The 27,035-nt window shown below is 43.6% G+C and overlaps 1 pseudogene; it reads right to left on the reverse strand.

Moving 5' to 3' along the window:
- Nucleotides 1–14,157: 14,157 nt before the first annotated feature.
- LOC126472306 (5S ribosomal RNA) lies at nt 14,158–14,275 on the reverse strand (annotated as a pseudogene).
- Between the last annotated feature and the right edge of the window lie 12,760 nt (nt 14,276–27,035).

Consider the following 27,035-nt stretch of genomic DNA (forward strand, 5'->3'; position numbering starts at 1 on the left):
CCTGAACAGTGACAAAGGAAATATCAGGAGAGAAATGAAAACTCGGATACGAGTATCAGCCGACGACGACTGAGGTATAGACACAAATAGTTCATTGAGCCAAGTTTAGTTCATGCAACAACACGAAAGTCATTGAACACAGTAAGTCAGCTGCTGTGATCGCTCCTGCTGTTGCAAATTCTTTTTTTGTCTTCTGCCAATGATCATTATGACCAATTGGTTATGATCATGCTTATTTTTATGTGGCGTATCAAGTGTAAGTAAAGACTGAATTCCGTGGCATCCGGTAATACAAGAACCTGGCCTTGTGCGCTAAAAGACCCGCGTGACAGCTCATTGATATATATTAATACGATCACAACTGGGATTATCCTGATTGAGACAACAAAAAAATGCAATCGGTATCCGACAGTGGTCTTAAACCCACTTAGAGGGGCATATCCGTCTGACCGCCATCTGGCTGGATTCTACTGTGCCAACTACGATTTTTCAACTTGTTTGTAATAAAGTGTATCAGAGGATTTTGAGGCCAACGTCTCTGTAGAATATAATTGCTTTTATCCGAGCTGCATTGCATTATTTAGTAGAACCGAAATTCCTCTCCAAAACCTTAGTTCTAGGTATTTGCTAAGTCCAGAATCCACAGAGTGCCGAATAACGTACGAGCGTCTAAACTGCACGTAAGGGTAGGTAAGACTACAGGTCGAGAAACTGCGGTGGCAGACTGCGTTACCACCGCGCAGGTAAGCCACAAAGAGGACCTGCCACGCACCCTGTAAATCTACCGTTTTCCATACCAGACAGTACAAGGGGTCCAGTACGTTATAAGTTAGGGTTTGTCATTCTGTAGAGGGGATGTTACAAAGTGGTACATCGGCCAAGGGAATGTTTCAACGTGGTGCATCGGCCGAAAAATGAGTAAACGGAGATGCATCACCGAGTAGTACGAAGTAATTTATGCACAAGGATAAGCATTATAATAGCATAGTACACTGTAAGTAATTGCAGCAGCAGAGCGGCTCAGTAGGTTGGCTTGCGTGCTTAGTACGTGGAGACAGTACCGGTCGTAAAGGGCTGCGGAGTAGCCTTGAATCTGGCGCACATTGCGTAAGCAGGCGCCGCAGTCGGTTAAGCTTTGATGGGCATGACGAACGGCCGCACAAAGAGGAACGGTGCCAGCGCGCGGTGGAAGCAGAACACCAGTGGACAGCAGACCTCGCGAGGTTGAAGCCGGTGTAGAAGCACAGCATGAAGAGCACATCGCTAGCGGAACAATTCGGGGCACGCAACAAACAGGCAGTGCGTCGGAGAAGTCGTCGATAGCCAAGAAACCGAATTCTACACCAACGGTTGAACAGCTTTTTAACTTTAGGAAAGAAAATGACTGAGCAGGATAAAAGTAGCATAGCGGGGAAAGCCAAGGGTGATACTGAGCAGGTTATTAAAATGGATAGAATAAATAGGGATATAGACAGTGCAGAGATGTTTAGCTCAGATCTGCATTCAATGAGAATTTTATTGGCAGGTGATAGCCAAGTAGAGACCAGACAGACAAAAGAGTTGCCACTAAACTTGAGTGATTCAATCTCTGAAGGGTTTGAGGTTACTCAAGGCAGGTCAGAATCAGTAGTAGACAGATGATTTTGGCAGTATCAGGGGAATAGAAAAATGTCTTCTTGCTGTCACTTCTTGCAACGTTGACTCAATTTCGGGAAGAAATCAGTAAAGATATTAAGCAAGGAAATGAACAAGCAAGCTCCAGTGTTGCATTGGAAGCGTCGAATTTGCCTGAGGAGGTGAAGAGTGACATCCCTGAGCAGTTCGCCCAGTGTAAATTGCAATTGGAGCAGCAAGTAGACATTAAACTACGACAAGTAGTAGATAAAGTTGGTACTGAGCTGGACCAAGTGAAGAAGGAATGTGCTAAAGAGCACAAAGAGGGGTTAGGAAAATAACCAAAGTATTGGATGAGCATGCTACTGCATATCACAAATTCACAACTGAGTTGGAAGTTAAACAGAGGGATCTGGAAACGAAAATAAATACTGAAGTGGGTAATATAAGGTCTGAGCAAGATACTAGTTATAAGTTACATGCTAAGGACACTATTCAGGCGTTGGCAGCTAGTCGAGCAATGTGTGACTCGTTTAGAAACATCAAGAGGTCCATAATCAGCAGCTGGACTCTCAAATATTGCAAAATGAGCAAGCAACTGCTAAACTGGCCACTAGGGCAGGCCAGGGTTCGTCGAGCAGTTCAGCAGAAGCAGTGTTTATTCAGTGTCGTAAGTTCAGTACCTTTGGGCCACAGGGAACCATTAATCCTAAAGTATTCCTTGAGGAATTTGATTGGGTAATGCCGGAGAACTGGACGGAACGAGAGCGAATTTCGTATGTAGTGGGTCACTTAACGGATGATGCCTTTCAGTAGGCTAATGGGGTGGCTATTGACTGCAAGGGTTTCACAAATTTTAAGACAAGGTTTTTAAAAGAATATTGGTCTGGATAAATCCAGCAACAATTGTTAGTGGATTTTTGGGGAGGCAGGAAGTACCAAGCAGAGTGTGGCACTATGAAACAGTTTTGTGATTGGTGGTAGCGCCGTATAAAGCATGTAGATGGAGGTATGGCGGTCGAGTTGTTTGCTGCTGGGATAGAGCGGATGTTGCCTTTTTATGTTATGAAGGAGAGGGTAGCAGCACCACAGGACAGCTACGAAATAAATGTGAGTTTCTTAGACAGACTCGAGCGTTTAGATTTGCGCTACGGTAATCAGCCGCAGCGGCCTTTGATGAGGGAAGAGGTGCAGCCGGTAAGATTTGTTAGGAGAGGCGTTCGAGCCCGGAATGCGAGAGACAGGCGTAGGGAAGAGAGTGGAGAGAGTTTAAACGAAATAGTGTCCCATTGATGGGCCGACTGCAGTCAGCTCACGTGAAGGGCCCATATAGAAACAGGTGTTCACGTCCGAGCCGGCGTGGGGAGAAAGAGAAAGGAAAGAGCAAGGAGGCCTTAAGAGATGGCCTTGACGTTCGGCAAGGTGCATTGGAGTCAGCTGGTGCGGGCTGGACGCAGGTGACAGCGGAGGCGCGCCCAGCGAATGTAGCAGAGAGGGAGAGAAGAACGGTAGTAGGGGGTCTCGCGCACAGGTTGACCGGCAATCGGCAGTGCCATGAGCGCGCCGGAGATATTGAAAATTCCGCGGCAAGTGCAGGAGGCGGGCGAACTTACGGAATAGCTCGATTGTTTGAAGAGACGGCACCCAGGCCTGAGGGAAATAAAAATAGTAACATCTCGTTTAATCAAAGAGTGTGGGAACTATGGCATCCAAGAGTAAATCCCCCGTCGGAGGTTCGGGTCCTCCCTTGGGCATGGGTGTGTGTGTGTGTGTGTGTGTGTGTGTGTGTGTGTGTTGTCCATAGCGTAAGCTAGATTAAGACGTGTGTAGGCTTAGGGACCGATGACCTCAGCAGTCTGGTCCCATAAGACCTTATCAGAAATTTCAATTATTTTCTAAGAGTTAGTATGGAATCTGGCAACATATTAATGTTTGCAATAGCGGAACCATTAGAGGAAGGTGTCAGCAGTGAAGAGCGAGTGAGCGGCATCGTTTCTGAGTTCATGTTTGATGGAGATAAGCAACATGGACAACCCTTAGGGTTAAACGGCGGAGAAGTTGAGCTCCTCCAATCTCGCGCTGAATGGGCAGAAGTTGAGCGTATGTGCGAACTGTCGCTTCACGACAGATTGCTTGAAGGTTCTTCGGGTTGGCAGGTAGGTAAATTTCAATCCGGAAATGTTAGAATTGTTTCATAATTTGGTTGACGAGAGATCATTGCCGATTTGTTAGCAGAAGAGGAAGCCACTCCCACGGTCGCAGACGGTGAACCTATTGTCGAGGTGCAGGTTGGAGGAATGGTACGTCAGGTGATGGTGGACAGCAGATCGGAAATTTCCGGAATTTCGGATGAGTACTTTGCGAGTTTGCCAGCAACAGAAGATATGCCAGTGTGGCCAGTGTCCCAAATGAAAATATTTGGTGCTACTGGAAAGTTGTCTAAGGTTATTCGACAGGAAGTAGTGATGCCAGTGCAGTTAGGGGGAGTAATGGTAGAACATTCCTTTCTTCTCATTCTCGGGGTGAATGTAGAGTTATTAGTGGGCGTGGATTTTCTATATGCGTTTAAAGATGAACTAAAAAATTTTGAAGACTGTGAGTTGAGATTCCTAGTAGGAAGTAGAAAACTAGTGGTCCCCTTTGCTAAGAGAAAGGAGGTATTTCGTAGTCCTAAGGAGGCACAGTACGTAGGAGAGGGAGGTGTTGCAGCAGAGGTGAAATTAGTAACGATACATAGCTTGAGTCAGGGTAAGGATGTGGTGGAGACGATTCAAGAGAAAATATGTGTCAGAGTTGGGGAGTTTGTCTGAATAACAGAAAAGGGAACTGAGTGAAATTTTAAAACGAAATTGTAGAGTCTTTTCTAATGCACCAGGTGAAGTACAGAAGTTCGAGTGCAGTTTAACTATTAAGCAACATGAGGTCTATGCCCCCAAGACTTATGTAATACCGTTTGCCTGGAGAAAAGCAGTACTAGAAGAGATAGACCGCATGCTGTCATGGAAGAGGAGGGGGGGGGGGTGGGTAATTGAAAGAGCAAGTAGTGAATATATCAGTCCATTGTTTGTAGTATCCAAGATGGATGGAAGTGTGCGACTTGTCCTGGGTTTGAGGAGACTGAATGTAATTGTGGAACGAGAAACCGATAGGCCAATATCGATCGATGAGTTCCATGGATGTGACCTCTTGGTATTGGAGTATAAGGTTATTGGAACAATCTAGGAAATATACAGCGTTCTTGCAAAAAAGAAGTCTGTTATCAGTTTTGCTCTTGCCATTTGGTCTTAACATTGCTGTGTGTGTCTTTGTAAGAGCCATGTACCAGTTGTTGGGACCTGAGCTATTGGACCAGCTTACTGTTTATGTTGACGATATATTAATAGCGACAAAGACGTGGGAGAAGCCTTCTGCATTATTGGAGAAGGTACTGGTGGCTATGCAGAAAAGGGGCATGAAACTTAAGTTTAGTAAGACAGATTGGCTGAAGGAAAAGATTAAATTTCTGGGGCATATCATTGATGAAATAGAAATACAACGAGAGAGTGGAAAACTACCATCAGCCCTTACCAACTGAAATCAGGACTCATCTGACCAGATCGCTGTTTTCCAGTCGTGTAGGGGCCAACTAATATGGGCAAGAGGCTAGGAGAGGCACTGCAGACGATGTTGTGCTGTTAGCAATGGCACTCGCGTCGGTCGTCTGCAGTCATAGCCCATTAACGCCAAATTTCACCGCACTGTCCATACAGATACGTTTATCATAAGTCTCACATTGATTTTTGCGGTTGTTTCACGCAGTGTTGCTCGTATGCTAGCACTGACAACTCTACCCAAACGCCGGCCGGGGTGGCCGAGCGGTTCTAGGCGCTACAGTCTGGAACCGCGCGACCGCTACGGACGCAGGTTCGAATCCTGCCTCGGGCATGGATGTGTGTGATGTCCTTAGGTTAGTTAGGTTTAAGTAGTGCTAAGTTCTAGGTGACTGATGACCTCAGAAGTTAAGTCCCATAGTGCTCAGAGCCATTTGAACCATCAACCCAAACGCCGCTGCTCTGGATCGATATATGCATATAGCTATCCAATGACTTTTGTTACTTCAGGGTATATTATCATTTACAAGCTACACTTAAGGGTCTGTCTGTTCAAAGGCCACTCTAACACCTTGCCTACATGTCGGTGCTTATACACCGGCATCGGAGTCACGCTGGGTTGCATATACGCTGTAGCAAAGCCCTCAAAGGGAAACATTTTGATCGTTCATTGCATATAGAATGATCAGAAAAAGTCTGAAAAGCTTCAGGTCGCTGTGCGCGCATATTCAAGCGGAACGCCAGAGACGGTGTTGCCAAACGTGTTCTTCGTTTGGTTTCCTAAAACCGAACAGGTTAGCGCGACAAATATTGTAATTGCAACGCTGGTAAGGATAGAAGCCCAGTCAAATGCTGAGCAGTCTCATGCACTATCATTTACCCTTTAATAACAACTGACACTATTTCTATCTTTTCTTTTATGCGTCCTTTCTTAACATTATCTCTCAGTAACACATACCCTGCAGTACCCTTAGAAACTTTTCAGAGTGTTTGTGAACACTCTATACATATAGGGTGAGTCGCAACTGCGAAAAATATTTCCTATAAAGTGTCACACATTGAGCTACAAACATTAATTCGTTTTCCCATTTCCCCTATGTCACTAAATAGCAGTGTAATTGAATGTTATAAGATCGAGAAATGTGAAGCGGTCTTTGAGGTGCTGCAGAACGCCTACGTAAGGCAAAGGGATAATTCTGCAACACCGAACAACAAGCAAGTGTTGTAGGTAGTCGACGCCGCCGATTAGAAGGCGAGGGATATGGCGTCAGACGACGGTTTGCGTGACAATGAGAGAAGTTACAATGAAATGAACACCGTTAGCTGCTTACAGGCGTTGACATACGTCAACGGGGACAGATGAGAATGTGTGCCCCGACCGGGACTCGAACCCGGTATCTCCTGCTTACATGGTAGACGCTTTCTCCATCTGAGCCACTGAGGACACAGAGGATAGTGCGACTGCATGGATTTATCTCTGGCACGCCTCCTGCGAAACCCACATTCTCAACGTATTTTCCCGCACTACATTCGTAGTGCCTCCGCCCATTATACTCATTACTCGCGGCGCGTTGCCGATTCCCGTAAGAGGAGGAGGAGGAGGTTAGTGTTTAACGTCCCGTCGACAACGTGGTCATTAGAGACGGAGCGCAAGCTCGGGTTAGGGAAGGATGGGGAAGGAAATCGGCCGTGCCCTTTCAAAGGAACCATCCCGGCATTTGCCTGAAGCGATTTAGGGAAATCACGGAAAACCTAAATCAGGATGGCCGGAGACGGGATTGAACCGTCGTCCTCCCGAATGCGGTTCCAGTGTGCTAACCACTGCGCCACCTCGCTCGGTTCCCGTAAGAGTTCGGGCATTGTTTGTGTATTCGCACAGAAGAAGAAGATGGTCAAGTGGCCGGTGAGCCTTAACTATATATATACTAAGATGGTAAGATGTATACTAAGATGGTCCGAAAGAACAGATACCATCTTAGTATATATAATGCGAGGAGTGACAGCGTCCACATCTATCTCTTTCCGTTTTCGCCCCCGTGTTATGTATCTTGGCTAGATGGCACTGAGAAAGGAAATGAAGGAAGAAATGCATTACTATGTATGCGTGTTTTATTATTTGCTTCTTGTCCTCGATATAGTCTTAAGGAACGATCACAAAGAATCAAAATTCAAAATACGACTACTCAGTTATGTATCAGTCCATTTAAACGAATACAGAACAACAGTACAATTCTAAAGTAACGTAGAAACACATGACAAGAAGCTTCAGTGGTTCTTCATAAGTAATGTTCTATATGACGGCCATGGTGTGTGAGGAAAAGCTCGACTCTTCGTAGGAAGGACTAGTGAACACGATCCTTCATGTCTGTATCTCTTTGTGTAATATCACAGGCATGTTGTACTCTGCGTCGAAGATTGTTGACATAAATCACAGATTTCAGATGGCCCCACAAAAAGAAATCCAGTGGACTAAGGGCTGGTGGTCTAGCTGGCCCTTCTACAGGGCTTCCGAGACTAATCCATTTGCAAGGGAAGGAACTGTCCAGGTAGCGTCACATTGTGCCGCTGAAGTGACAGGGGGCTCTGTCATGTGTGTTCCACAGGTTCACACGAGAGGCCAGACTAACGTCTTCCAATATTTCCGTAACGTGGCATCCAGGAAACGCAGATATCGCTCTCCTGTCAGCCTTGTTAGTTGCACATGTGGCCCTATTAGGTGCCGATCGATAATACGACGCCGGCCGCGGTGGCCGTGCGGCTCTAGGCGCTCCAGTCCGGAGCCGCGTTGCTGCTACGGTCGCAGGTTCGAATCCTGCCTCGGGCATGGGTGTGTTTGATGTCCTTAGGTTAGTTAGGTTTAAGTAGTTCTAAGTTCTAGGGGACTGATGACCACAGCAGTTGAGTCCCATAGTGCTCAGAGCCATTTGATAATACGACGCCTGATATTGACAGGCCATTGCTGTTGGTACCCTCGTACCAATGTGCTGTCGGGATTTTCTTCTGCCCACTTATGTCCGTTACGTGAATTCATAATACCCTCATTCTTGAAATAGGCTTCGTCGGTGAACAGTACTGTTCGTGAAAAATGCTGGGCGTGCTTCTGAAGCCGTAGGATGACATTTCAGAAGTCTACACTCTGCTGGTTGTCTCCCGGTGGCAATTCACGTACATTCGGCATTCGAAAGGGTTAGTTGTGGTTTCTGTGCAGTACTCGCGCATCAGTAGACTGTGATATTCCGACTGCAGTGGTGAGAGACCTGTTGCTTATTTTTCGGTGATCCGCAACATTTTGTAACAAATTCTCTTCGCCATCTGCACGTCACGCCGACGGCGAGCCCCGGCCACTGAATCCTGGAGGTGCTACACGTGCACCATACTCCCTTAAGTGCCCATCCACAGAGTAAAATGGGTTAGCGGATGGAAGGCGCCGGTTGGTAAACGTATCTTGATACAGTTAACTTGCAAAGTCATCTCTTCCATTGGCAAGCCCAGAGATGAGGTGGATGTCGGCGTATTCATTGTTTGCGAAACTTACCATGGCAATAGCACTGCGACGCATCCGTTAGCAAATGTCGGCGTGGCGACTATCGGCTACAACGAACAGCGCAGTGCTGTTGTAAACACGTCACGCACATAGCGAGTTTTCCTTCCGCCAATGACTGCTGTTTCTATTTACAAGACAGGCGTTCCCCGACACGAGACTGCACAGTTTGTCACCGCCATCAATGTGTAGTTCATGAATTATAGTAGACTGATATGGGATTTGTTCTTTCTCGTATCTTCAAAACGCTGTCAGATACAAATCAGCCCAACGGTGTTTCATGTGATGCATCTGTGCGCGAATAATATGTCGTGATCGTGGGGTTTATCAGTTTCTCATTAAACGGTTAACCGTTTCTTTTGTTTTATGTACACAATACATCGAGAAGAACTAAATTAGCAACGGTCCGTGGCATGTTACGCATAGCAGCCTGCGGTCCTCGGAGTCAGGCTATCTTAATGAACGAATTGAGGATAGAAACCCGTATCCAGAAACTTCATCCAACAACGCTAAAGAGCGTCGAAGCTATAGGCTATGGCGCCTTTCCACCTCACAGAAACAGCGTAAAGTTTAGAGTAAATAGAACAACGCACAAAAAAAAAAAAATGGTTCAAATGGCTCTGAGCACTATGGGACTTAACATCTGTGGTCATCAGTTCCCTAGAACTTTGAACTACTTTAACCTCACTAACCTAAGGACATCACACACATCCATGCCCGAGGCAGGATTCGATCCTGCGACTGTAGCAGTCGCGCGGTTCCGGACTGAGCGCCTAAACACACAAAATGCAAGAAGTTCGGTACTGAATTAAACTGATCTTGGAGGATCGAAATTGTTTGCCTGCTGTAGGTCCATGTGTCTTCTGTGATGGACGGGTAAAAGCCGCCCCGCCAGTATTCTCTAAACAGCATCCGTAAAAAACGAAATATCTCGGGCAAGTAGACGAGCTAGGAAACTCTCTATACAGATCCTAGCAAGTTTCCATCTACAATGAGAAATGATTTTAATTACAGATGAATCCTATTTAGAAACTTCTCCATTCAAACATGACATTTTTCTACAGTATCTATTAAATGCATGTCAGAAAATTCTCGTGAAATTTGATGTTCCATGCTTAACGATCATACCTTAAATTGAACCAATGAAATAACCCATCTTGGACACCTCACAGACGACTTTATTGCTTATTAATATCCAGATACTCGTTTTAGGTCCTTCTGTCACGTGCGTGCTTTGAACGAATGGGTGGTTTATGTCCATTGTATTCGTCAGGAGCAACTGATTGTCAAAACCGCTGCTGTGGTGGCATTCTACCCTGAACTGATGCGGCAAGAAGTGCGAGATTGCTTTATGCCACTTTTTAAGACGATTCTACTCTTGAAGAATGTCTGAATGGTAATACCTTTTACACGGATTGCAGTAGAATTCACTATTTCCGATCACGAAAATTTCTCGGACAACCACATACGACCCTTTTCAAGGCTTACTGCTTCACTGTCAAGTTTTCTTCTTATCCTGTTTGAATTGGTAATGTTTACCAATAGAAATTCTTAGAATTACTCAAATTCAAAATGGTTTCGCCTGTTTAAGAAATTGCTGTCTCAGTTTTTGTTTCAAACGTGCATGCGTCTAGTGTTCATAAACTTTTTCAATATGGATCGTTCTAGCTGATGCTGGAGGATACGTCATTTCGTTTGAGGAACGGAAGAAACAAACAATGTGCGGGAAGGAACTTGTTCGGTTGAGAACAATTGCTCATTTGCTGTTGCAGAGTAGAAAATTGCTGCCTTAAAACATAGCCCGTACGTTTAAAATTTAAACGACTCATAACACCAGAACCTATTTTATCATCAGACCATTGAACATCATCAAGTGTGGTGGCGGATGTTTATGACACTGCACACAAAAAAATGAATGAACTGAAATTATTTTCCACACATGTTCACTCAGTTTGAGATCTAGAGGAATTGATGAACCGTTATAGTAGGCATGAATTTTGTTGGTTTCTTGTTAATTTTCAGGATGGAATGTCCGAGTGTAATGGATGTTAAGGGACCTTTGTAGTTTAAGTTCATCTGTGACATCAATAATAGACCAATGATAACGGTAGTTTCAACGATATATTTTGACGACGCTGCTGTCAACACACCTTGAATAGGTTTCCACCACACATGTAGTTCACTATATTTTTTTAAGAAAAGACCCTCGGGAAATGGAAAATTAACATCACTGAAGACTTCACTGATGAACTCAGAATTTCAGGTGGACATGATAAGGGACAGTAAATGAAATTATTTATATCTCTGTGCTATGATGGAGGCAGGGGATATGTACTGAGCATTATAACCCTTAAACCAAAGCAGCTGTATATCCAGTTCATTATATATTGCTTAAACTGTGTGATTGCAACAACCATCACAATGCACGCAGCAGTTTTTCCACTGCACAATGACCGAGATCGTAACTTCTGCTGAGTTTCAGAAACATTTCCATCAACGCACTGACTGCTGTGTTCTTGGAACGTGAGTGCTGGGTTGACAGTTATGTTGCCCTCAAATCTTCTCGCTTCATCGGCTTCCCGGGAAGTGGGACGCTCGAATGACACGATGGGCAGCCGCGTGTAGCAGTGGACCAGGCGCGAAGCCCAGGACGCAATGCGTTGCTGAGCTGTTCATGGCGTTCACTTTTTCAACCAAACAGTTTAGTCGAACTCATATATCAAGGCTCATCGACGGAAGAATTGCGTGCATGCACCTGGCATTACGAGCAAGTAGCCACTGCTATTCGAAGTAACAAAATCAGATTCGCATTCGTCTGCTAAAGCTACGCCAACATTTTGAAACTGTTGGGCCGCGGAACACCGTGGCTATATCTAAACTGGAATAAACATCGATTCAAAGCAAAATGGTTACGGTATTTTAACCGAAGACGATACAGTTAATTTAGCGAGAAGCAACACAGTTGATGCGCCTGGCCTTACGAGCATGTGAGTGCCACTGTTTAAACAAACTCAGTAAGATGTTCACACGCCAAGCAACTCCTCACAAACATTTTGTTTCTTTATAAAGTCACCAGTGGAATTAACACGATCCTACGCTTTCAGTTATCATCATTCGACGAAGTAACTAACTTTGTAAGCAACTAACTTTCTACAACAACAGAAGCTTTTGAAGTGGTTAAGCCGCAGAATACAATGATTGCATCTAAACTGAAATAAACATAAAATAAAGCTAAATTGCTACTGTATTGTAACCAAAAACGCCGCATTTCTGTCAGCAAGCTTTAAAATTATCGATTAAGTTCTTTCGGATACGGTACCATTCTCATCTATAAACGTGTGCAATATCAAATTGTGTTATCTTCTAACAAGTAATGATTCTGAAGCGTTTGAAGCTATTGAAACTACTCCAGTGACGTAATCAATCAATCCTGGGAAGCAGGCCATCGTTCAGTGCCAGATGCGAGACACAGTCCAATTCCCACATTGACACATTGAGTAGTGATAAGTGTTTTGGTATGTCAAAAATCAAATCACTCCTCTCATGATATGTCATCTGGTATGCAAAGGCTAGGCAGCAGTATTAAAGAAAATTCTACATCTCTCTGTCGTACGCATCGTCCTGTAACACACACTTCAGAAAAAGTTTTGCATCACCCCGGTTCCCAGAAGTGCTGAAGACAGACGTTGGTTGTGGATATTGTGTCAAAGACACAGCCCCTTTGACGGTTCAGAGATGTCACTAAACCCGCCCAAAGATGTAAACAACCACGCATGAGCATCGCCTATTACACGGAGGTGGTCCGACAGCCGTTCAGTTCCAGTCATTACACCGGGAAGGAGGTACACGGCTCATGTTGTCTGTAGTTCAGTAGTTCAACCATGCCTAGACGGTCAATACCGCGGTTCGATCGTCCGCATTGTTACGTTGTGTCAGTAAGGGCTTTCAACAAGGGAAGTGTCCAGGCGTCTCGGAGTGAACCAAAGCGATGTTGTTCGGACATGGAGGAGATACAGAGAGACAGGAATTGTCGATGACATGCCTCGCTCAGGCCGATCAAGGGCTACTACTGTAGGGGATGACCACTGCCTATGTATTATGGCTCGGAGGACCCCTGACAGCAACGCCACCATGTTGAATAATGCTTTCCGTGCAGCCGCAGGACGTCGTGTTACGACTCAAATTCTGCGCAATAGGCTGCATGTTGTGCAACTTCACTCCCGACGTCCATGGCGAGGTTCATCTTTACATCCATGACCCAATGAAGAGCGGTACAGATGGGCCCAACAACATGCCGAATGGACCGCTCAGGATTCGCATAACGTTCTCTTTACCGATGTGTGTCACACATGCCTTCAACCAGACAATCGTCGTAGACGTGTTTGGAGGCAGCCCGGTCAGGCTGAACGCCTTAGGCACACTGTCCAGCGAGTGCAACAAGGTGGAGGTTCCCTGCTGTTTTGGGGTGGCATTAAGTGGGGCCGATGTACGCCGCTGGTGGTCATGGAAGGCGCCGTAACGGCTGTACAACATGTGAATGCCATCCTCTGACCGATAGTGCAACGATATCGGCAGAGTATTGGCGAGGCATTCCTCTTCATGAGCGACAATTCGCACATCTTGTGAATGACTTCTTTCAGGATAACGACATCGCTCGACTAAAGTGGCCAGCATGTTCTCCAGACATGAACCGTATCGAACATGCCTGGGATGGATTAATAAGGGCTTTTTATGGACGAAGTGACCCACCAACCACTCTGAGGGATCAACACCGAATCGCCGTTGAGGAGTGGGACAATTTGGACCAACAGTGCCTTGATGAAATAGTGAATAGAAAGCCACGACGAATACAGGCATGCATCAGTGCAAGAGAACGTGCTGCTGGGTATTAGAGGTACCAGTGTGTACAGTAATCTGGACCACCACCTCTGAAGGTTTCGCTGTATGGTGGTTCAACATGCAACATGTTGTTTTCATGAGCAATAAAAAGGACGGAAATGATGTTTATGTTGATCTCTATTCCAATTTTCTGTACAGGTTCCGGAACCCTCGAAACTGAGGTGATACAAAACTTTTTTTTATGTGTGTATTATCCGAAGACAGAAGGTTACGGTCAAATGCCTGTTTTTTAGTTTAGGTTTGGATATTTCATTATCTGCCAGATAATATGAACCTAGGAAACGTTCCAAGTATAACTTCTGATTAAACCCCCGAACAGGCCATGGAGGCCCAAGGGTACCGACCGGCTGCCGTGTCATCCTCAGCTCACAGGCGTCACTGGATGCGGATATGGAGGGACGTGTGGTCAGCACACCGCTCACCTGGCCGTATGTCAGTTTCCTTGGCCGGAGCCGCTACTTCTCAATGTAGTAGCTCCTCAGTTTGCCTCGCAAAGGCTGGGTGCACCCCGCTTGCCAACAGCGCTCGGTATACCGTGTGGTCACCCATCCAAGTGCTAGCCCAGCCCGACAGCGCGTAACTATGGTGATCTGACGGGAACAGGTGCTACCACTGCGGCTAGGCCGTTGGCACTTCTAATTAAAAGATAGCGTTTAGGTACGTTTTCTCGGATATTTGGCATTTATCCTTTGTAGTCAGTCAGATCAGTTTCTTTTGAAATTCTGTAACGCTTTTCTGTGAATCAAACAAACATGTGACCCTTCATGTTGCTCTTTTTGTATATGTCCAAAGTCCTTTATTCGTTCTATTTGGTACTGGTCCTACACACTCGAGAAATTTTCTAGGATAAGTCCTACGACTTTTTTTGGCAGAAATCTGCTATGGAGGCCCAATGCGTTTTCACATCTGTCAACTACACCACTTACGTTTCTTTCGGAGCATGTTCATGAAATATGAGGGCTTTTTCGTTTCTCAACACTTAGCTACCCTTCCAGCTACTTCTCTACTTTGCAACCACTCCCATTTAGACATTTTTCGTAGTATGCTAACAACTGTCCAATTCATTCGTCATAGAAGGCAGCTGCCTGTGATTTCCGCCATATCCTTACGATTGTCTCCAGCTCGTTGCCTGTGACAAGCTGCTGTCATAGCCAGCGGCTTGTGTGAGCGAACAGAAGAAATCAGAGAGAAGCAAGTGCGGGATGTATTATGGGTGATCAGACACTTCACACGAAAAACGATGCTGGAGTGTCTTCCCTGTATCGGCAGTATGCGACAGAGAACGCAAACGGATGACATTTAACGTTACGTGGGTTGCATGAATTCAGGCGAAACCCTCAGCAGGATTTCACACTTGGCGAGAAGCACAGTTTTCTATGCATTTTAAGTGGTTATTGTGCACTTGGAACTAAAACATGTGACGTGAAGTGAGACAGGGGTATACGAGAGACACACCGCCACACATCTGTACAAAGAATTTTCACTGTGGTTTTAATTTCACGACCGATCAGAGGCTGAAAAACAATAGCCCTCACAGCACCGTATTTAGCAGTCATATACAGTATAATCACTCGCTCGACGAAAGATTGCTTACATGAAGACTAGAAACTTGTGCATATTATACCAATATACAGGATAGAAAATAGACGTAATCCATTGAATTATAGACTTATATCACTGACATCGATATGCAGTAGGATTTTGGAACAGACACTGTGTTTGAACAATATGAAACAGTTGGTAGAAAACTCTCACATGACCCACAGTCACCACGAATTCAGAAATTATAGTTCACGAGACACACAAATAGCTATTTATCTACACGAAGTAATGAGTGCTATCGTTAAAAGATCTCATACTGATTCCACATTTCTAGTATTCTAAATGTTCAACACAAGTGGCTTCTGATGAAATAGCGTGTTCATGAGGTACCGTCTCAGGTATGCGACTGGATTCGTGATTTCTTGTCAGAGACGTCACAGTTCGTAGTAACTGACGAAGTCATCCAGTCATACTGGAAGTGTTATAAGCTCTCTACTGTTTCTAATTTATATAAAAGATTCAGGGGAGCATCTGAGCAGCCCTCTTAGGTTGGCTGCACATGTAGCTCTCGTTTACCGCAAAGGACAATCACCAGAAGATGTAAGCGAATTGCTGAATGATTTACAATACGTATCTAGACGGTGCTATAAGTGTCAATTGATCATAAAAAATAGAAAGTGTGGAGTCCTTCACATGAATTTCGAAAAGTCCGATAAATTTCTGTTGCACTCTAATTAATTCAAATTTAAAGGTTGTAGATTCAACTAAATACCGAGTGGTTACCACCTGAATAAACTTAAGATGGAACCAACACACATGAAATGTTTCAGGGAAGGCAAACCAAAGACTTTTACTGGTTGAACCCTTAGAAGATGCCACAAGCCTACTAAAGAGACTGCTTACACTACGCTTTCCTGTGGAATCCTTACCAGATGGGATTGACACAGTAAATCGAAAAGTTGAAACAAGGGCAGTTCATATGTATTATCACGAAATACGGGAGATGGGATTACAGATTCGGGAGGGATCAGAGGTTGCTACCGGTTTTCAAAACTGGCCACACACCTACCATATTTCGAAACTTCGCTGAAAATGGTCAGCATTACATTCGTCGAAACGTCGTGTTAATTAAACACTGCCACTCAGTTTGAAATCCACGAGTTATTAATTAAAAAACAAGCCTCTGTTTTTTACTCGTGATAAATATGTGATCAACATTCCAGTCAGAGCGCTGTTGTGATTTCTGTTTGCCGATATGCTGAAGCTGATCGTATCATGTACAAGGATGAAATGCTAGAAAAAATAACTGTTAATTCACTTTTTCCACATTGACATTCATCATCACAGGTCTAGCTTTCGGATATGTCCTGTGCAGACGAGTGTTTCACTCACTGTGTCAGTGTGCTTGTGATTCGTAATATATGTTACACTCTAAGGCTTAAGAAATCGCACAAAGAAATGAATATTTTAAGCAGAAGTATTTTCTTTCAATATCCATTTGCTTTCAGACCTGCGTAACAAAAAGGGTTTTGTGTTAATACTTTATTGTACTTAACGATAAATTTGAAGATAAGGGATCAAGAGGCGAGTCTACTCAGCAAGAATAATTTACAGCCAACGGAAGCCTCACACCATCTTCACCATGTAACAAAGAAAGTTATAATTTCGCATATCCTTCATAGATGACTAAGAGTTGATTTCATTTCAATGTCAATATCTTTATAAAACAGTATGAGAATGTATGTTCTTTCGTTTCTATAGTCTGACATACTTCTTTATTTGTCTTTGGAACACAGAATTGGCCCATCGACCATCCGATACGTAGAAGTGGGAAATTATTAGCCAAATGTATGATCGCTTTTAAAAAAGTTATTTCATATTGACATTTCCGAACATTTCCTAAAATGCAATTCGATAAACGTCCTGTGTAATAAACTGCAACTCTATAGCCCCACACTGACGAAACTTGAACATCATGCGTGGCAGGTTAATGAGTACAAAAACAATACGCCAAAAAGTTTTACTTGTATACACTGTATTCTACATAAATTCTATTGCTTTCTGTTTAGAAACCATACGGCCTAGAATCTAATAACTCAATAGAAACAGTCATGCTATCACTTCAGCTTCAAGTTTTCTGCGAACCTTTTTGTACACATGACAACTAACTTGCACTCAATAATTTCTTATGTGTTACACTTACCAAAAGAATAAGCAGCCGAATATTTATAACTGCCGCCTTGCTGTCTCCTCTGGCCTCCTTCTCGTCCAAGAACTGGTGTCAAATGAGAGTCAGGGTGCGGAACGCTTTCCAACAGCTCCACCCCTACCCAACCCTCTCCATAAGTTGGTGACAGTGCCTTGCGTCTGTCATACACTGAGTCACTCATTACCGCCAACTGACATGTGAGTCAATAAATTCGAAATGTTAAATTCTTTCCACTCAGACCTTCCGGTAACAAGAATGAGCACCTGATCTTGTATGAGACAACGAAAGAAATTGTCCCTCCAAAGACTATGTAAACTTGAGTAAAGTACGTCTATTACTCGACCGAGTTAACCAACTGACTATCAACAACTGACCTACTCTGAGGACCGTAATTTCATTCTCACCCATTGACACAACATCATGGTCGATTGATTCTAATTGGAAATGAGTTGGCGGACAACTATAACACGGTATTGCTATTTCGGAAGAGCGAACTTAAAATCCAAGTCCAATCACTCTGATTAAGACAATTTTGTCATATGATGACATATTGGAGACCGTGGCTGTTTTTGGAGACAAATGTTGATCGTGTTAGGACAGCAACCAGCCACAAATTTACTTTGAGTTCCTTTATTCAAAGGAAACCGTTACCGGTTTCGAATCGTTGCGATTCATCATCAGACGGTTTACACGCTTTCTTTCTACATTTGGTGTGTTTTTTTACAGATTAATTGTCCTAAAATATAAATAAAACACAATTACAAACACGCCACACACAGATGGTTGCGTTGCAGATTTTTGTTGCATGTGACTTACGTGAAACGTCGGTTTCGAGTGATTGTTTCTATAACGTTCATCCAATCGATGTAAATGCATTCCCACTGCATCCTCGTTGTTGCACACGTAATAGTTCTCACTGTACACTTTAAATTTGTCACTGAGTTCATTCCAACCACGCACCACATGTTGTGGTGCATACAAAGAGCTTACAAACATATGGGTGTCACAGATGCTACGATATATCGTAACTTTTGACGATGATGTCCCATGTTTGGAGAGGATCATATATTCTTTTACAAAACTGTAATGTCTTTTACATTAGAGTAGAGAGATAGATTTTTTTTAATATATATGTATAAATCTGTTATTGCTAATTTAATTATAAAGTGTTTTATATATATTTAGAGCTGTATAGGTAAAATAGTGCATTATTTTATTACATTTGGCAGCATGAGAATTATAGTAACAATAAATTTTCTACTTGATCTGCAGACAGGTGTATTAATATTATTTTTTTGCTTTGGAGGCTGGAAAGTAATTTTTGGAAATTTTTCAGGAAAGGGGCGTTAGCCAACTCTGTTTGTTCGTTAAGGATATAGTCTGGGGTGCTGTTTTTGTGTGTATGTATTTCTAATTCTTCTAATACACTCCTGGAAATTCAAATAAGAACACCGTGAATTCATTGTCCCAGGAAGGGGAAACTTTATTGACACATTCCTGGGGTCAGATACATCACATGATCACACTGACAGAACCACAGGCACATAGACACAGGCAACATAGCATGCACAATGTCGGCACTAGTACAGAGTATATCCACCTTTCGCAGCAATGCAGGCTGCTATTCTCCCATGGAGACGATCGTAGAGATGCTGGATGTAGTCCTGTGGAACGGCTTGCCATGCCATTTCCACCTGGCACCTCAGTTGGACCAGAGTTCGTGCTGGATGTGCAGACCGCGTGAGACGACGCTTCATCCAGTCCCAAACATGCTCAATGGGGGACAGATCCGGAGATCTTGCTGGCCAGGCTAGTTGACTTACACCTTCTAGAGCACCTTGGGTGGCATGGGATACATGCGGACGTGCATTGTCCTGTTGGAACAGCAAGTTTCCTTGCCGGTCTAGGAATGGTAGAACGATGGGTTCGATGACGGTTTGGATGTACCGTGCACTATTCAGTGTCCCCTCGACGATCACCAGTGGTGTACGGCCAGTGTAGGAGATCGCTCCCCACACCATGATGCCGGGTGTTGGCCCTGTGTGCCTCGGTCATATGCAGTCCTGATTGTGGCGCTCACCTGCACGGCGCCAAACACGCATACGACCATCATTGGCACCAAGGCAGAAGCGACTCTCATCGCTGAAGACGACACGTCTCCATTCGTCCCTCCATTCACGCCTGTCGCGACACCACTGGAGGCGGGCTGCACGATGTTGGGGCGTGAGCGGAAGACGGCCTAACGGTGTGCGGGACCGTAGCCCAGCTTCATGGAGACGGTTGCGAATGGTCCTCGCCGATACCCCAGGAGCAACAGTGTCCCTAATTTGCTGGGAAGTGGCGGTGCGGTCCCCTACGGCACTGCGTAGGATCCTACGGTCTTGGCGTGCATCCGTGCGTCGCTGCGGTCCGGTCCCAGGTCGACGAGCACGTTCACCTTCCGCCGACCACTGGTGACAACATCGATGTACTGTGGAGACCTCACGCCCCACGTGTTGAGCAATTCGGCAGTACGTCCACCCGGCCTCCCGCATGCCCACTATATGCCCTCGCTCAAAGTCCGTCAACTGCACGTACGGTTCACGTCCACGCTGTCGCGGCATGCTACCAGTGTTAAAGACTGCGATGGAGCTCCGTATGCCACGGCAAACTGGCTGACACTGACGGCGGCGGTGCACAAATGCTGCGCAGCTAGCGCCATTCGACGGCCAACACCGCGGTTCCTGGTGTGTCCGCTGTGCCGTGCGTGTGATCATTGCTTGTACAGCCCTCTCGCAGTGTCCGGAGCAAGTATGGTGGGTCTGACACACCGGTGTCAATGTGTTTTTTTTCCATTTCCAGGAGTGTATATTCATAGTGGCCCCTTTTTCTGTTAGATGTAAAATCTTTAAGTTGTCCTCAATGTTACCTACTGAATGGTTTTCTTCAGCAATATGGGCTGCAAATGCTGATTTGTTCAAGTTACTAAGTCTTAGGGCATCAATATGTCCTTTATATCTAATTTCAAAACTTCTGCCTGTCTGTCCAATGTAGAATTTGGGGCATGTATCACACTTGAGTTTGTATATTCCTGATTTACGGTAGGGACTCTTGGAGGTGTTTACATCATGTATCACTTTTTGTTGTAACAAGTTGTTCAAGTTACTAAGTCTTAGGGCATCAATATGTTCTTTATATCTAATTTCAAAACTTCTGCCTGTCTGTCCAATGTAGAATTTGGGGCATGTATCACACTTGAGTTTGTATATTCCTGATTTACGGTAGGGACTCTTGGAGGTGTTTACATCATGTATCACTTTTTGTTGTAACAAAAAGTGATACATGATGTAATATTGTGGCTGGTTGCTGTCCTAACACGATCAACTCTGATTAAGAGTTCCGTTGTTTCCCCGTGTCCTTTCAGTGGAATACGTAGATAGTTTATTCAAAAATATCTCGAGTAATTTCCAAACCAGTCTGTGTATTTGAGATTTATTCCACCAGAGGGCGCTCCGTGTTACAGATCGTTAGTGAGGTTCGAAAGGCAGTTATATCTTCGAAATTGACTGTCCGCTAGAGATATACTGACTTTCTGGATATTAATACCCCATTTGTACAATATAAACTCCAGTAGGCTTCAGGGTTTTGAGTATAACAATCTATGGGTGATATCATAATTTCAGAGGTATCTACGCCCTAGTTATCCACTCGGTAACTACAGTTACGTCTTAGAAGTTTTTGGGCATTTTATTTTTCCTTCATAAAATGGTAAAGTCATCGTGACCTTCCGACTTAATAATGAATAATGACCTACGACCAATTCAACTCTGTCCACGTCTCACCAAAAGATATCTTCCTGAGTCGATACCATCCATTTTAAAACCCTACAAAATCACCCACTCACAACATTACCTTTTTCACACCTTAGAGAATACATTACACACGAGCAACAGGTATTTCGATTTTCTGACCACAGAAACACCGAATGAGCCCCAGAGACTACTTATTAGAAGTAACCATGAGTAGCAAAGTATCATACTCCTCGTAGATCACACAAAGTTACAGATGTTCGTGGCCAACAAAAAGGAGAAGAAATAGAAAACAAGAAGAGTTACTTCATCATGCCACTTACGCAAGTTAGTTTTACAACAGTCAAAAATAATAAATTTCTGCTCTACTACCCAAAAGAAGGCGAAACATTAATATTGATTCATCACAGTTTCTCGAAAAACGTTTTGTAGAATGGAAAGTATGTTAACAAACGTATCTCGGTTATGAAAAGAGATAAGCTCGACGATAACTGAGTGGTCATTCCGCGAGATCTAATGTATTTGCACACGTCCTACTTCGCTGGCAGTAGAACAGCATTTTCTTATCTGCAAGGTCATTCCAGGCATCATGACGTTCAGTCTCGAGCCAAAGTCAGTGAGGGGAGGGGAGGCAGGGAGTAAGAGGCCCCCACTCCCTCCGCTTCTGCAAATTTTGCATGAAAATCGAGGCAATCAGCGCTAAAATAATGGAACTGGAAAGTTTTATCGAGGCAGAGGATATAAATGTCGAGGTGTTCAACGCTAGAATACAGCATTGTGAACTATATGTCAATGAGAAAATTTAGGAAGTCAACGCCAAACTAACAGATATGCTTGGATATATCAAGGCGATAGCTAAGGCACTTGACCTACATCAACACCAGTAGTCTCAAAGCGTATATAAATTGTAAACTATCGAAAAAACGGCTCAGCATACAGCAGCATGTCGTCTACAAAGTTAAACCAATAACAGCATCACTGACCCCCCACTTTACTGTCTTCATTCCAACATTTCCCAGCTCTTCCTGCGTTCTCACTTAAAGGTATTGGTTGCTTACCTAACCTATATGGTTTCGTCCTGCTGACGTCAAAAGTTCTGTGTCAGCCTTACTGTAACGATTAGTGAAGTCAGAATGGCCTTTACTCCCTCAATTTATGCTTCTTCAACTTCTTCTCTTCTATCTCCATTCATAATGCGTGACACACCTTTCACACTGTATGTTACTGGTTTAAGGGGAATTAGAACGGAAAAAAATTGTTTTTCTCATTTTCGGAGTTTTATCTTATTATAAAATTTGCAATTTTCAGAGTGAAATTATACATATATATCACTAATAAACTCACATGGGATGTATTTTTTTAAATATAATCTACACCGGTTGAGAATGTTAAAATATTTACGTGCATTACTTCAAAATACAATAAAATCGGTAACGTTTTATATATAAGGCTGTGGATTGCTGTGTTATAAAGGTAAAATTACGTGTTTCTATTGGGAGCACTATAAAAATCAGTATCGTATCGTTTCATAATGTAAACACGCGTTGTATGTCGAAGTGCTAACGTTTTTCCGAGGAAAAGCGACGAATAGATTGGGAAATCTCTCCAATAGTAAAGTATGACGCCAAAATGAAGTGTTTTTAAGAAACGTGTGTTTCATGGTAATAGATTTTCGAATAAAGGGAAATATTGTATTCAACATGTGGCGTGTGAAGTTACAGACAATGAAATACAGGCAAACCCGTCAGTATCTAAAGAAACACCCGTTAGTGCTTCGAAGATTAAAATAAAACGTTGTGATACACAATTTTCTCAAGATGAAAGTGATGTAATTGGTAGGTTAGGTTATCTTCTGATAGATTTACACATCCTGACAAGGGTGTTAGGTGAATGGGTGTGTTGTAAAATATGTGGAGGGCCAGTTAGTTTACATGAAGGCAGTGAGGTATCAAATGGACTAGCCAGGAAACTAATCATTAATTGTGCCAGTAGTAAATATACTCATTCATTTTGGAATTCTGTTGAGTGTAAAGATAATTATTTTGAATTAAATGATAGGTGGTTTTATGGTTTGAGAGCTACTGGCACAGGACCACTCTAGCAGAAACAATGTATACCGTGATGAATATGCCACACCCACCTTGTAAAATCGACAAGTATGCAGGATTTATTGGAGCTGCTGTGGAATCTGTTGCATGTGAGTCAATGAAGGGTGCTGCAAACGAAGCTGTTGAAATAAATGATGGTATGACTGACATACCAGTAGCTTTTGATGGCACTTGGCAGAAGTGTAGCTACAGTTCTAAGAATTCTGTTACTATGGTGACCAGGGGGGACAATGGAAAGGTAATAGATTTCCAGATTGTAACATATTTCTAGATTGTAACCAAACATTGTTATAGGTGTAAATCGGGGAATGAAGAAGGGCATGTCTGTGACAGAAATTATGAACGAACAAGTGGTGGTATAGAGACCTCCGCCGCTATTGAAATTTTTAGTCGATCTGTGAACGAAAGGGGAGTGTGTTAAACTAAGTTCTTAGGTGATGTAGAAGCAAAAGCATATAACAATGAAGTAGCCGCTCAGCCTTATGGTGAGAAGATCATCAAAAACCTGGAATGTGTTGGTCATGTCCAGAAGAGGATGGGCACCAGGCTGAGGAAGTTGAAACAAAGTTTGAGAAACAAGAAACTTTCTGGTGGTAAAACCATAGGAGTCAGGCTGAAAGATAAAATGAATGATGAATCACAGTAGTATTATGGGATGGCCATTAGAAATAATACTGAGGGTTAGTTGAAAATGAAGGAGGCAGTATAGGCTACCTTCTCCCACAGACGATCAAATGATGAAAAACCAGCACAGTACCTTTACCCTCCTGGACCTGATTCATGGTGCATTTACCGCAACGCCCACTACTCAAACAGTTCATACAGCCATAAACATTCCATCCAGGTAGCAATCATGGATATCGTAATACCAACACTACTGGCCATTAAAATTGCTACACCAATAAGAATTGCAGATGATAAACGGGTATTCATTGGACAAATATATTATACTAGAACTGACATGTGATTACATTTTCACACAATTTGGGTGCATAGATCCTGAGAAATCAGTACCCACAACAACCACCTCTGGCCGTAATAGCGGCCTTGATACGCCTGGGCATTGAGTCAAACACAGCTTGGATGGCGTGTACGGTTACAGCTGCCCATGCAGCTTCAACACGATACCACAGTTCATCAAGAGTAGTGATTGGCGTATTGTGACGAGCCAGTTGCTCGGCCACCATTGACCAGACGTTTTCATTTGGTGAGAGATCTGGAGAACGTGCTGGCCAGGGCAGCAGTCGAACATTTTCTGTATCCAGAAAGGCCCGTACAGAACCTGCAACATGCGGTCGTGCATTATCCTGCAGAAATGATGGGTTTATCAGGGATCGAATGAAGGGTAGAGCCACGGGTCGTAACACGTCTGGAATGAAACGTCCACTGCTCAAAGTGCCGTCAATGCGAACAAGAGGTGACCGAGACGTGTAACCAATGGCACCCCATACTATCACTCCGGGTGACACGCCAGTATGGCTTCCAATGTGCGTTCACCGTGATGTCGCCGAACACGGATGCGACCATCATGATGCTGTAAACAGCACCTCGATTTATCCGGAAAAATGACGTTTTGCCATTCGTGCACCCAGGTTCGTCGTTGAATACACCATCGCAGGCGCTCCTGTCTGTGATGCAGCGTCAAGGATAACCGCAGCCATGGTCTCCGAGCTGATAGTCCATGCTGCTGCAAACGTCGTCGAACTATTCGTGCAGATGGTTGTTTTCTTGCAAACGTTCCCGTCTGTTGACTCAGGGATCGAGACGTGGCTGCACGATCCGCTACAGCCATGCGGATAAGATGCCTGTCATCTCGACTGCTAGTGATACGATGCCGTTGGGATCCAGCACGGTGTTCCGTATTACCCTCCTGAACCTACCGTTTCCATAATCTGCTAACAGTCATTGGATCTCGATCAACGCGAGCAGCAATGTCGCGATACGATAAACCGCAATCGCGATAGGCTACAATCCGACCTTTATCAAAGTCTGAAACGCATTTATCCCCCTTACACGAGGCATCACAACAACGTTTCACCACGCAACGCCGGTCAACTGCTGTTTGTGTATGAGAAATATGTTGGAAACTTTCCCCATGTCAGCACGTTGTAGGTGTCGCCACCGGCGCCAACCTTGTGTGAATGCTCTGAAAAGCTAATCATTTGCGTATCACAGCATCTTCGTCCTGTCGGTTAAATTTCACGTCTGTAGTACGTCATCTCCGTGGTGTAACAATTTTAATGGCCATTAGTGTACAATATACTACTGTGTTAAAATGGTGGATAAAGGCAAGCAGAACTTCAACGTAGGTGATTTGGCAAGAATTTTGAAATACAATACCACGTTTGAGAAGTCATAGCTACCGAACTGTTACTGTTTTCAAGGTGCAGAGTACGTACATCTGGAAGGCGAGTGATGGTGAAAAAATTGCTGAGAGTTTTTTTCACAGAGGAATTACAGGACAGCTCTGAACGGGACGTGTTCCTCGTAGAGTGCGTCTTAAGACGCCACGGGAACAAGGCAAAAGTGATAAGTTTCGGCCTCTCATCAAAGCACAACAGTTGGGTGAACACTCGCAGTTTACTATACGTATAGTAGGAAACGCAAACCTCAAACCACGCACTAGCGTGACATGAGTGATAGGAAATGTATCAACAGAAAAGGAGGTGGTATTCATGAGAATCTTCCGTTCGAAATATCATATCCCTGGCAACAATTATTGTGGACGTGGAACGAAATTGAAACAACACCTAGGAAGGGAATTAATATCCTAGACAGAGTATGCAAGGAGCATGACATTACTTAAGCTACAAATAAAGATTGTCGCATTGTGGACCAAATATTAACTCATAAGGTCAGACAGATACGTTAACCCATTCACGTACATGGGATACATTTGTCCCACATATAAATCACCTTACTAATTGGACTGTAATCACAGTTGATGTGCTGCAGATGCTCTACTTGAAGCAGAGATACGTGTTTTCTTTAATATCGTACATCTTTGGAGGCAACAATTACTATAACTACCATTAGTCGTTGGTTATTGTTGGTCGTTCTCACTTTGAGCAGACACACAAATTTATTCACTTATTGTGTGCGTATTGTGGTCTCTGCCTTACTGTCAAAGCTTGAAAGTATATTCAAGTAAGTTTCTCTTTTACTTTAGCCCATTTATTTACAAAATAACTGTATTTCATCAGTGGAAATCTTTATTTTCATTCTTTGGGATATACTTGTCCCAATGTACCACAATGGTAATTTGTGTACTTGTTTTTGAATGTCATGAAATCGTTACTATTCCATAAGAAAAACGAGCATAACGGTATTTAAAATTCGGTTTAAAATATATTATCTTTCATTTTATTAAATAAGCGGAAAAAATTTGTACTGGTATACTTTCAAATCTGCTTTTAGGTTATGTGCTCCAGAAAAAGAGAATTTTTCATCACTGGTGAATGTGTTATGCAGATTTAGGAGGCTTGCAGTAGTGATGACGAAGATAATGTCACTGAATGAAGAAGATAAAAATTTTCTTGAAGGAGATATGGAAGGTGAAAGAGAACATGTTATTATTGGAGATCCTGCAAAAGAAATACGTAGCCCACCTAGCAAAAGAAGGCATACAGACTAAATATCAGAACCAAATGCTGAGGTATCTGATTTCCTTCCAGATTTACCCGAATTTAAATGGTCCAGAACTTACCAACCAAGACAGTTCAGTGATAACATGAATCATGAATT

Source organism: Schistocerca serialis, chromosome 3 (genome assembly GCF_023864345.2).
Source record: "Schistocerca serialis cubense isolate TAMUIC-IGC-003099 chromosome 3, iqSchSeri2.2, whole genome shotgun sequence".
Classification (NCBI taxonomy): Eukaryota; Metazoa; Arthropoda; class Insecta; order Orthoptera; family Acrididae; genus Schistocerca; species Schistocerca serialis.